At 49.5% G+C, this 12,953-nt stretch overlaps 1 long non-coding RNA gene across 1 annotated transcript; it reads right to left on the bottom strand.

Moving 5' to 3' along the window:
- Positions 1–205: 205 nt before the first annotated feature.
- On the bottom strand, positions 206–11,840 carry LOC126502476 (uncharacterized). The gene is made up of 3 exons (XR_007591964.1): positions 11,672–11,840; positions 7,208–7,396; positions 206–469 (listed from the first exon to the last, which is right to left on the bottom strand). It is a non-coding gene; the product is annotated as an uncharacterized lncRNA (long non-coding RNA).
- Between the last annotated feature and the right edge of the window lie 1,113 nt (positions 11,841–12,953).

Raw genomic sequence — 12,953 nt, 5'->3', positions numbered from 1 at the left:
TCAAGGGATTGGAATTGTCTGTCTTTTTGATAAAAGATGTCAGCTCCCCTTCTGAGTCTGGAGCAGAAAGAAGCCTTCTGATTCTGACACCTCTTGTGTGTCACCAAGTCTGTCGAAAGAATCGCGCTTGCGGTAAACATACTTCCTGTGTCCGTCAATGTCCTTAAAGTTTTTTTTTTTTTTTTTTTTTTTTTTTTTTTTTATCAGAAGAAAACTCAGTCAAATCAGAGCATCGAAAACACAGAGTCCAGAGCCCTTGTTCTGCCTGAAGAGGCTGCTCTGTGAAGACTACAGTTTCCGGATTGCTACTTGAGTCAAAAGGCCTTCAGAAGCCTCTCCAGGACTGTAGTTATTAAAAGACCTAGGACTAATTAGCCCCGAGAAAACCAGTTCTGCCGTTCACGGTCTGCGGTTGTTGGATGGTTTGTTCTGCCTTGAGAAGTGCCGGCATTTCTTTGTTCTTCCTCAGCTGAAATTCAACAAGGGGAAAAAAAAAATAGCCCGATTAGGAATCACCAGCAAACTGCCTCACATAAGAAACCCTGAAGAAATAAATATTTATTGAACGAGCTTATGGGTGAGTGAATATTAAACAGCCACCAGGAACCGAGGCAGATGATTACATCCAGACGAAAATGCTGAGTGACGTCAGAGCCGGCTTACAGTGACGTCAGAGCCGGCTGACTCAGGCAAGGTAGAGCCCTGGTGTGTTCACAGCCTGCTGACTTCCAGGACGGGTAGGAAGTTCATTCATTCACCCAACAAACATACGTGGCACATCCAGTTGGTTCTGGGCTCCCCAGTGTGTGTGGAGGTGGTACAGAGCGGGAAGCCACAGCCTCTGATCACCTAAAGCATCTCTTCGGTGGGAGAGAAGGGGAGGGCAGACAGAATCCAAGGACAAACTACCCCAGACTGAACATTAACAGAAGCCCTGCAGGCCCATGTTTTGAATGATTGCTCCCCCAGCTTCTGGCACTGTCATTGGAGGCTGTGAAAACTTCAAGAGGTGAGGCCGAGTCGGAAGAAATCAGCATGTGGGGGTACGTCATCTGTGGTTGCTTCCTGCCTCGGTACCTGCTTCCTGTTTGGTTATGAAGGGAAGAGCCGTCCTCTGCCACATGTTTCCCCACCATGATGACAGGCCCTGGCACACAGAGTCGAGCTACCCCGTGCTCCCAAGAGCCACAAACTATCGAACAAAACCCTGGTGCTTTGCACGGGAAATTCCCCAAACAGTATATGCTACTTCCATTGCCCTTGGATGCCTGCCAGGTCTTGAAGGTAAAACCCTATTGCTGTAGACACCACACACTTTAGACATGAGCCTTGGAGGAATCACGCTGGAACTAACATAGAAGACTCCACCCTGAGGACTAGCTGCCTGAGGACAAGCTCTCATAGTACCCCAAGGTGCCAACCCAGAAAGTCCATCAATAGACCTACCCAGCTATAAGTCTGTGAATCACAATGACCGGCCTGGCAAGCTAGCTCCAATTATAGTGGCACTTTTATCCCTGGTCAACCAATAGCTGTCCAATTGACTTAAGGTCCACTCAATAGAAGGGGACCATGTTTGGTACTGTAAACCTAGCCAAATACCATGACTAGAGCAATCACAGACCCGAGAGGAGAAGCCACTACTTGCTGTTTTCCCAAACCAATGTAATTTCCAACTGCATTCTAAGTACTTGTCCTTATACCTACAGGAAACTGTAGCTCTCACCCATCATCCATGAAGCTGCTGGGCACAGCAGGTGGAGACCATCATAGAGATCCCCAACTGGCCGGAATGCAAGGCAAGAGTTACAGTAGGGTACCCAGCTCCATTTGCCGCATCTACAGTGCAACCCCCAGGCTCAGGGAACACTGCGGAAGAGGGGTGGAAAAACTGTAAAAGCCAGAGGACCAGAATTCTAGACATGATAAGCAGACTGTACCAGTGAAAGCTCAAAAGTATAATTAACTAGACAAGACTTGCGTGGTGACTACGTTAGTTGATGTGTCAAAGTGTATGGGGGAAATTTCACAAGGTTCCACTCCCAGTGAAGAGCTACACGCAGCCAATGACTGAAGAGAGTGGGAGGAGCCATCTTCTCCGAGGACCAGTTCCCTGATAATCCGAGCCCAAATTGTCAGCCCTAAACAGACGTAAGTATGACAACACTACATGGATTCAGTGGGACATATATTTATACATAATTACTATGTGTATACGTAATTAAAGAAAGGGTCATGAACTAGAGGAGGAAGAGGTGGGACATGGAAGGAGTTGGTGCTTGGAGAGGGAGGAGTAGAAATGATGTAAATACAGTACTCATGTATGAGATTATCAAAAGAATTAAAATTTGAATTAAAAAGGAAGGGGGCAGAGGTGTCAGTGGGTGCTGTAGCTCAGAGGAGGTGTTTGCCCAGCATTTGTGAAGAGTTGAGTTCAGACCTCAGTACTGATGAAAGAAACAAGCCAAATCAAAACAAAAACAAAAGGTTTGCCTGGCAGAAGGCAGCCTGCTTCCCAGGTCCTGCATTACCCCCTTTGGCCTGCCCGAAGCAAGCCAGCGCTGCAGGTTGTAGCTGAATGGGCACTGAAGGGAATTTGCCATCATGGTTGAAGGTAGATAATGACCTTTATTCTTTCTGGACTCCCTTCCGGCAGCTGCTGGACCTCCACTAGCCCAGCATCCATCCATCTTGATAAGAAGCGATTGTATCAATTCCACCAGTGCAGGCGTCCTACGCCATTTATTTATTTTAACAAGTTCATCCGCGCACACATGGCTGGTGTGTCACCACCACGCTGTTTTTCTTTCGCTGTCTGTGCTAATTGTATAAATATGCCCAGAGGTTTGATGGAACTCCTAACACAGTCTACCACTAGTGGCCACTCAGGGAGTGTGCTGTGGCTATTTCAAAACAGGCCATGTTTCTCTTGAGGCTGGCAGTCTCTGACCCCGTGATTACCTGGTTTCATTTGGACTCTAAGATCTTTTGAAGCACCCCCAAAATCTAGAGACAGGAGGAAGGATTCTGCAATAGGCTGGTGGTACCCCCCACTTGCACTCCAATTCCAGAAAGCACCAAGTCCTATCCCCAACCCCTTCTCTCTTGGGATTATGTTGTAGGGCACATGGGAAAGCTCGGGGTTCAGTGCTGGCCACCTTGAGGGCTGGATACTTCTGCCAGGCTGTGCTCTGACGGCTGTCAGCAATGATTGATGGCAAGGTGGCAGGCAGGAGGCTGCAGGAGGCCCTGGGAACTGATGGGAAATCTGGGCCCCGTATAACAGGTGGTGGAGGAGAGGAGGGTGGGCTGAAACGAACGTGACCAAGCTTTGTTCTAAAAGCCTGAGTTTGAGGGATTTCCAGTTTTATCCTGCGGGCCTCCTCTTAAGTGTAAACCCCCTGTCTCCTCCACATTCGTGTTCTCATCTCAACCTGAAAGTTTCATTTTAACAAAAGAGGTGCCTAGTCAAAAGACGGGGTGTTTTTTAAAGTTACAAACCCCACTTTTTACACATTTCATTTCTAGCTCTAGATATCCCCTTTATGTCATGGGTAGATAGATGGATGGATGGATAGATAGATAGATAGATAGATAGATAGAGCAATAAACCACTGCGATTTGAAGCTTTCTCACATGGAACAAAAATAGCCAGTGAAGGTCTCTTGACTTGGAGCTGGGATGATAGGCATGGAGAACCAGGGCCCAGGGAGCCAAAGTCTGGGGCAGGAGCCAGAGAGCTCAGACCACTGTCTTCGGCTACCCTGACTCACCCCTCACACCGCACCCAAACCTACTCAAGTCTCTGATCCACCTGTTGGCACAGCTGTGAAGCATCCTGATGTCACGTTCGTTCCGAATGTGCTTCCAGGGTTCGAGTTACAGGCTGTATTGGGGCCCTGCACGAAGCCCGGAATAGCCATCTCCCGGGCCTTTGTGTTCAGCGGTGGATTTCCATTCCCCAGCGCTGAACACAAGTTTCCTAGTCTAGCGCCAGGCTCCTAAGCCACCGGTCTTGTTACTATCTCCCCAAAGCCAGCCAGCGAGTCCTTGGACCCATGCCAGCACCCTCTCAGCTGGCACCCACCCCACAAAGCACTTAGGAGTTTAACTCCATGCATACGGGAGACTGTCCCCGGTATGTGACCTCACAGACCTCAGGCATGTCCCAAAGGCTTCTTTTTCATGAAACCTGTCACTATACCACACTGTGACCCAAACTCTAAAGGGTGTGACCACCCTCCAGTGTGACTCCCCCCTCCTCATCTGACCCTAGTTCACGATCGCAAGTCTCTCATGGACACATGTATTTACAGTTAAACTTGTGCCAAGATGGCAATGTACGACTATGATTTAACCATTTGGAAAGCAAATTGGGGTCACCCTGGCTGTATAGTGAGTTCAAAGCCTACTTGGGCTACATAACTAGATCCTTTCTCTGAAGCCTCCTCCACCTTAGATGTCTGTATTGGAAAGGGGTGAGAGAAAACCATAAGATTTGTAAATGGCAATAATGCCATGAAGCTATCTTTCAAATGAGTGTATTTCAATGCAAACATTAAAGCGGCTTCCCTCTGTTAGAAGGCAACTAAAATCCTCCAACATTGTGATGCAGGCAAAGGAGACCAACGATACGCTGCTTGAGAACATAACCCTGAGCCCAAACCCCAGCTTTAGCTGTTATCAGCTGCGACAGTGTAGCTTCAACTCCTCTACACGGGGCTGGTGTCACACACAGACCGCTGCCATGAACGCTGCAGGAACGATAGTTCCAACAGCTGGATCACATCTTGTTTCCCTGCTGATAACTTGTCTTCTGCCTCTGGGTGAAGCACGAACCTCTCACTGAGGCTCCCAGGCTGAGTGAGCTCAGCTGACCTGTGCCCCAGAGTCACCTCCCCGGTCCAGATCTCTACACTTTTGCTTATGCTGTGCCCTCTGCCGACTCCTTCCTTTATCTCTTGTCCATTGGGAAATCCTGATGTTTACAGGTTTGTCTGAACATCAGTCCCTCGGTAGATGCTACCACACATGTCTACAATTCAGCCATTCTGTGGACTGAAAGAGAAAGATCTGGAGTTCAAAGCCAGCCAGGACTGCATACCAAGACCGTCTCAATACTAGTCAGTTCTTCATAAAAACATCTGTAGTGCTTGGGCATGGCCAGGATGAGGCTTCAGAAACAGCGGTACCTCACCAAAGGTTTCCATGGAAACATTTTAAAAAGTTAAAACACTTAAGTAAAGTCTGGGGTTTCCTCCCTTAATTAATTAACAAAAACTCATGCTAATAAGTCAGAAGAGCTTAATTTATATCTTTATTTTGAAAAATTGAAGTAAAATTGCCCCAGAACCCATGTGTCTGGTATTTACATCATCTCGGCTGTCAAGTGTGTGCTTGCTCGAGTGCTGGAAAAGAACAATACGCTCCTGGCTGATAACCCTGTGAGATCACGAGAGCATTCCCGAAATGCTCCGGTGAACAGCAGGCTGATGAGAGACACTCCAATGGACTGAGTTCTTCCTTGAGAGGCTCTCAGTGCCTTGGTGGCCATTGTCGGTGCCCGGTGCCAATTTTCAGCTTCTTTGTTTGCCAGCCACTCCACCTTGGCCCGGCGGTGCTTTGAACCCCATCTTTAAGGACCATTCCAAGAGGCTCGGCTTCACCTGTGCCCGTGTCCTAAAGCCCCGCATTTTCCACAGAACCAGTGATTTCCACTTACGGCTGACTTGAGCTCTGTTTCCGGGTCGTAAGATGTTTACACGTGATGTCCAACAAGCTGAAGATAAAGATCTGTGGAGAGCTGGACTCTGGGTACCGCGTGCAGAGAACAGATGACGGGAATCCCTGCCTCTCACAGCTCTGCCCACCAGCAGCACCGTAAATGGACATTGTTATTTTGTGTGTGCCTGAAGGGAGCCTGCAGCGTTCTGCCTTCCCCTCTCTGCTTCTGTCTCTGCTCACGTCTTCTTCCCACCCTGACTCCGTGACCCAAATGGCAGCACACTCTCTTCCCCCTTTTCCCATTTCTGTTTCCAACCTTGAGGGTGAGACGAGGGTTCCCATTGCTAACAGCCGCAGTGACTATATTCTTATCGTTACACTAAGTCTTATCAAGAGACGTAACACAGGAAACAAGAGTCCGAGACCAAGGAATGCCCCCCATGGGACAGACCCACAACTGTGAACCACCTAGCTGCCAGAGCCCAAGAGAGACATGAAGGAAGATACGGGGGGCGTGACTTCCAGCCTGAATACTGATACTCGCTCCTTTTCTCATTATTCGGTCTAGAATCAAAGGCACAAAGATGATGCCATCCACATTCATGGTAGGACCCTCTTTTTGGTCAAACCTCTCTATAAATCCCCTCAAAAACACCTAGAAGTGTGTCTGATAGTCGACTTCAAGTCTGTTGGAACTGGCAATAGTCATTGTATAACCCTTAATCATAACTGAGAGTCCATGCCAACATGAGGGGACCAGGAACCTAAACTAAATCCTACAGGTGATAGCTACCCCAGCAGACAACGGCTGTCCTGACACTGTACACTGTTTAATTCTTTCTCGCTAGGCTGTTCCCACTGCCTATTAGAGAGAGCATCAGGAGCTATCAGGAGCATCTTTGTGGACTGGCCTGGATTCATGTTCAAGATGGCTAGAGGTGGAATCACTTGACCAATTTCACTTTTAATTTTAAAGTTCTTGCCAGGTTTTCTCAATCTAATTTCTCTTCACCGGAACAAGAAAGGAGGAGCACGCCTGGGATGAGGGACAAAGCTCAGCGGTGGAGCAGTCGCCTGATATGTCTAAGGCCCATTTCAACCCTTTACACCAACGAAAAGATAAATAGAAGTAAGTATGTTCCCTACAATATGCAATGTTAAACCATCAAACATTAAACCCAGTTGCATGCTGAGGGGTAAGCACGTCATTTTTTTGTTGCATTTCCTTGGTAGTTAATGAATCTGAATTATTATTGTCTTTCATTTGATAGTGTGTGCATGTGTGTGTGTGTTGCTTGAGGCTGAACCTGTCACCCATGCCAGAGAAACACACTCCCACTGAATTCTATTCCCTCCGTGAGTGTTTTCATTGTTTTGTGCTAGTCACTGAGGTCAGGCCATCTTAGGCACAGGTACAGGCCCGACGCTTCTTCAGCTTCCTCTGGATTTGGATCATGGCCTGCCCCTTCCGGTCACTAAAAACCTTGGTGATATTGTGACCTTCTTGGTTGTACTTTGATGCATTGTGGTAGAATTCTAATAGGAACACTGGCGGTGGTCCTGGCTTCTTGTCTTCTGGTTCCAACAAAATCCTAATTTCTCCAGCATTTCAATCAGGGCAGACTTCCCGAGGAAGAGGCTAGACTGACTGGTAGAAACAGGTAGGACGCTCCTGGGAAGAGAGGGCATTCAAGTTGAGAGGCCATTGACACCACAGTGTGGGCTCCCCTCTTGGCCCTGGCCACCTCTTTCTGGTTACAGAATCTCATTACAGAATGAGCTCTTAGGCTGACGGCCCAACTCATCAGGGCTGGGCTCCCCGGACCCAATGCACCTCAGAGAACTGGCACCAGCCCCAAGAGAGGGCACAGCTGTGAAAGAAGCTAATGTTACAGGTAATTCTGGCAATTAAGAACCATGTTCAATTAAATGGATTTGTATCTCATTACTTGGGAGGCCCAGACTTCTGGGTAGGTTCCCAGAGGAATTAAGCACCGAGAACTCCCAGTTCCAGGTCCAAGCTCTCCCTGGTGCCTCCCACCCAAAAATGTCTTCCCCGCCTTTCCCAGCGACTCCTAGCAAGACATACATACGCGCCTTGGATCGTCCCAGCATGCCCCACCTCTGCCTACAGTCTGACCAAGCACACACTGAGGTTATGGACCTTGAATCCTACAGAGTTCTCATCTATGGAAAAGGAAAATAAGTCTGAGAACGGAAAGTCACATTCATGCTCAGTTCATTCAAAGCCCAAGAGCCTCAGAGCCGCACTCTCTAACTTACAGCAGTAAGCTTCGTTCACCGGTTTTGCATTTTCTGTGTTCCGCTGTTTCCTTATTAGAGTTCAGTCAATTCACTTGGAAAAACTTTCCTCTCGCGGGGAGACTCGAGCAATCATGGCAGCGGTGTGTACACTGAGTCTGTTTACTTAGGTGTCTGTGAATGGTGTGGAAACAGCCCGTGTCACACACTACTCAAGGACCATCTCATAACGGCCAGAATTCCACATTGGGCCTCACTCGGCAAACGACAGGGGATACCGGGCTGCTTCCTGGGAGGGACGGCCTCCCGCTCTGGCTGGCTCTCTAGGTGGGAGCAGGGATGTGAGGGATAGATAAACTTCAGAGTCCTCCAGACCTTCATTCCATCTCTTTCCCTTTTTCCTTCCCTCCTTCCCACTTCCTCCCTTACCTTCTCTCTCTCCCTTCTCCCTTCCTCTCTTCCTCTCTTTTTTCCTTCCTTCTTTTCTATTTGATTTGATTTTGAGACAGAGTCTTGCTATGTGGCCCAGGCTAGCTTCAAACGTTTGCACCCCCTGCCTCTGCCCATGCCTCCCAAGTGTTCTGGGGGCAGATTTGAGCACGCCCCAGCTTTCTGGCTTTGCTCTACTTGAGCGTGAGTGTCTGTCTATACATTGATGAAAGCAGCCTTCCTGTAGAGCTGCTCGCCTGGTGACTAGAGGAGAGGAAAGCCCTGGGTAGATCTCCGATTACTGGGAACCGGGAGAAAGAAGTATAGAAGCAGGTCACTGCCCTCTGCTAGTGTCCAAAAGCTGTGTTCACGCCCCAGGCTTGTTATCCTCCAAGGTTAAGGCAGATTTTCAGGCAATGTTAAGCTTCTGCCTTGCACTCAAGTCTCTACTGAGCCAAACCATAAGCCCAGTTCAAAGCAACAACCCCAGGCCAGTGGATCAGTCCTCACCTGCTTGCCCATCTCCACACAAGGCCTGTGAACAGCGCGACCTGACCGGAGCTTTGTGGACACCACCACCCTCTACATAGCCCTGAACAAGTGGGCCTTACCCACCGACTCCAGCAAGAACTCTATCTACCTCAGTTCCCTGGGAAGTGGCATTCTTGCTTGTTCTTGGGTGGAGGGGAGAAGGGAGTGTAGACAGAGCCACTGATGTTATGTGTGACCTGAAACACTTCCCTTGGGAGTCCCCCCTCCATCAGAAAAACTCTGAACACACATTTTACAACTGAGTGGACCTAAAGGCGGAATCCAAAGTGCATTCGTGTTATGTATGTATATTTATTCTTCTTGCTTTCATTTTTTTTCTTCTGAAAAGAATAAGCTAACATGAAGACATTTTCATGAAGTGGTATGGATGGAGAAGCTAACTAAAGGTAAGCCGTCTCCAGGATGGAGTGAGGTGGCCACACCTCCCAGGGGCATCCCAGGGACAATGCCCTGGGAGAGGGCATGCCCAAGCTCACCCTCGGGAGCTTCAGGACAGTTTGAGTGTGTGAAACAGCTGGAGAAAGGGTTTTGTCACCTGATCTGGGGTCCAAACCAAAGCGAAGTGGTCACTGGACGTCTCAGATCTGGGAACAAATCCTCAAAGCCACACCCTCAAAGCCACACGAGCCTTAACAGACCCCATCCAATAACTACACCTCCCAGGGTGATGGTCAACTTGAGCTGTCACTTGTCAGGACTGGATCACCTGGGACATGAGTCTCAACTGCGGACTGTATGGATTGGGCTGGCCTGTGAGTAGGTCGGTGAGAAGTTTACTTGTACCTGTATACTGATATGGGAAAACCTGCCCACTGTGGGTGACAGCATTCCTTAGGCCAGAGATCAGGTCTGTAGAAGAGGAGAGAAAGGCAGGCAGGTGAGTTGACTTGGTGGGTAAAGGCACTTGCTGCCATGCCTTACAGCCTGAGTTCAATCCCAATCCCCAGAGCCCTCATGGTGGGAAGTAGAGAACAAACTCTTGCAAGACGTCCTTTGACCTCCACAGACACCATGGTCACCCCTTTAGTGTTCAAAATGTGTGCTTTCACACACACACGTGCACACACACACTAAATAAGTAATTATAAGAATAAATACATACAGAAATTTTAAAAGAGGAGGAAATGAGATGGGCACCACCATACATGTGTCTATTCGCTTCTTACCATGGATGTCATCTAGCTTCCTGCGTCAAGCTCATTGCCTTGACCTCCCCACCATGATGGACTCAACCTTGATCTGTGGGCTGAAATAAACCCTTTCTTCCTTACGCTGCTTTTTATTACAGATTTTTTGAAATCGTCCCAGCAACAGGAAAAGAAACTAAGACATCCAGAAATCATCAACACAGCGTAGGGTGGGTCACTGTCAGCCCCGCCAGCTCTGACCCAAGCGTGTCATCACTGGTCACTGCTCAGGGCATCTTTCCCAGATGAAAGGGGCACAGCCAATCCAAACCGTTTTGATGAAAAGGAGGGATGAGCCCTAAGGCTTCATTGCCTCAGAGAAGCCTAAGGCAGGAAAATATTCTTTCTTATGGATGGCCTGAAAAGAAACCAGAAAGATATCTAGGGTGGAGTGGCCCTCTGTCCCTCCTTCCTGGAGGGGAGGTTTCTGTCCGTCTCCTACTGATCCCCACTTTGCAAGCCGAATCAACTGCCATTGTGTCTATGGGGCAAATGGCTGCTCCAACTGGGGCACCCACAGACTCCTCCATGACTGTTTCGTCTCAAATTCCTATTCTGCAGGACACATGAGTCCCAGTCCAGTTTGAATCAAGGTCTCTACCTACCAGGGTGCCAGGGACATCCATGGTCAATAGCTCTTCTGGGGGCCTTTGTCCTATGCATGGAAATGCAGTTCCTGCAGAAAGCCCCAAGGAGCTGAAACCACTCAGACAGTCACTCGCTCAGACCATTCGGTCCCTCTGAAGCAGGTGAGGAAAATTAGTGGATGGTCAGAAAGCGCGTTACTTTCCGGCTGAGTGGACCATAGGAAGAGGCAGGCAAACCACTGTGGCACAGCTGTCATTATGACTGTTGCCACAGTCCCTCAACCAGAGTGTGACATTTACCCACCGGCTACCCCTAGGGTTTTGGTCACAAACACACACTGAGGACCAGCTTACAACAAGTCCTGGAGCTTCCGGCCCATGGTGAGGCCCGGACTCAGCACGCTTCCTAGAGAAGCTAGGGGCCCCCTTGTGGGCACCCTTTTTCCCCATGGACTGCTGGTTGGGAGGCAGGAAGAAAAGAGTAGATCCTGGCTGTGCAGTCCATGATCCAGGCAGGAGATGGCATGTCCCAGCCAGTGGCTCAGCCTGGGCAGTGGCTTGGGTCTCCAAGCCAAAAGAAACTTCAGCCAACATACCAGCAGCCCAGACACGGAGCAGATGACGCCGCTCTGCTGCCATCTCGCCCAGGGAGCCTGCCAAGTCCCCAGGTCCAGCCAGTGCTGACATTTAAAGCAACGTGTGTGTCAACCATATTAAACCATACGCCAAGCTGTGGGTTATTAAGTGCAGGGCAAATTGACCACAGCAATTAAACTGAGATTAGAAAGAGAGACAACCAGAGCTCCCAGATGGGAAGGCTGCAACCTACAGAACCCGACAGCGTGAGCCCTACATCCCGGCTGGAGGAGCCAGACCTCGAAAAAAACTCACCTAGACCTCCAGCCCTCCAGCCCTCCAGCACCCCCTCACCCGAGTTTCTTCTTTGGATAGGCTGGCATGCTCAGAGAGACCCAGCTTGCTTCTGGTATTAGGAGCTTTCGGAGACAGGGAGAGTCAGGAGATGTGTCCTCAAAGAAGTTCAGCTGGGGCAGAATGCTCCCTTCATCCTCACAATGCTTTTCTGGTGTGAAGCGTCCATGGACCTGCAGGTGGCAGGAAGACAGAGAATTCTAGAAGCAGAAAGCGCTTGCTTTCAGCCCACCAGTGTCAGGCACTGCTAGATACCTGGGAGGCTCGGGGCAGCAAAAGGTGGGGTCCAGATGGGGCCAGCTTACACAGCGGTAGAGGATGGCACCCTGGAATTGGGGGTGCTACCCCTTATCTCAGGAAGAGCACACATTGCCCTGTGAGTCACTGGTTCCAGCCATCTGGGACACAAGGCCACAGTTTTGCCGTTGGCTTGCCCCGGACCTTCAAGCTTAACTTGGTATGAGGGTGGGGGAAGGGGTATCTAGGGGAGCCTCTGACTATGACAGAATTGCCCTTTTCTCCCAACGGGTCCCCACATCCCACAGCTGGCCTGGCTAGGTAGCTCATGGTCCCAGGAACCGAAGGTGTCTGAGTGTAGTGATGGAGGACGCAAGTTTTGAAGAGGTAATCTATGTTCAGGTCCTGGTCCTGTCTCCTGCTCATTGATTGATTTTGATGATATGATGAGCTTTGCCTGGCCCCAGCTTCCTCTCCTGTGAAATGGCTCATTATAAATTCTCCATCAGCGTGAATGGCTCGCGTGAGCAGGGACTCGGCCAGAGAGGAGTATTTCCTGGCACAGTTATGGGTGGCCTCCAGCATGGAGGGATAAGGATGCTGGCTTTATCCACTTCAGCGGACTCCCAGAACAGCACAGTCTTAGCTGTCCATCCACCTGTGGGTTGACCCCTGCATGAACTCTCCTCTAAAAGGACTCGGAACCGATGGGTTCCCTGCTGGACTCTGTTCTCCCACCCCTTTCCCAGAACCCCTCTGTCACATGCATCAAGGTGAGAGACCAGAGAACTTCTTGGCTTTTGACTTTTAAAAGATGATGTGCCAACATCCTTGGCCCAGCGGAGGCTCCGTGAGCAGAGGATCCAATCCTCTTGAGTTCTGGTTACCTGAAGTATGCGCGCCACAGACATCTGTTAAGGAGCCTAAGTTACCGCCAATGCTTTGAAGAAAAGCCCTCTGGAAGGCAGCCTTCCCTCGGTAGGGAGGTTCCATGGTCAGGTGTGTTGACCAAGGGGACACCTGTGCCCTTTGGCCTCATCCTAAC

The sequence above is a fragment of the Alexandromys fortis genome, unplaced genomic scaffold, assembly GCF_014885135.2.
Source record: "Alexandromys fortis isolate MF-2015 unplaced genomic scaffold, M_Fortis_MF-2015_v1.1 scaffold_1, whole genome shotgun sequence".
In the NCBI taxonomy this organism is placed as follows: Eukaryota; Metazoa; Chordata; class Mammalia; order Rodentia; family Cricetidae; genus Alexandromys; species Alexandromys fortis.
The sequence above is the reverse complement of the archived record's forward strand: the minus strand, read 5'-3'. Positions and strand labels throughout refer to the sequence as shown.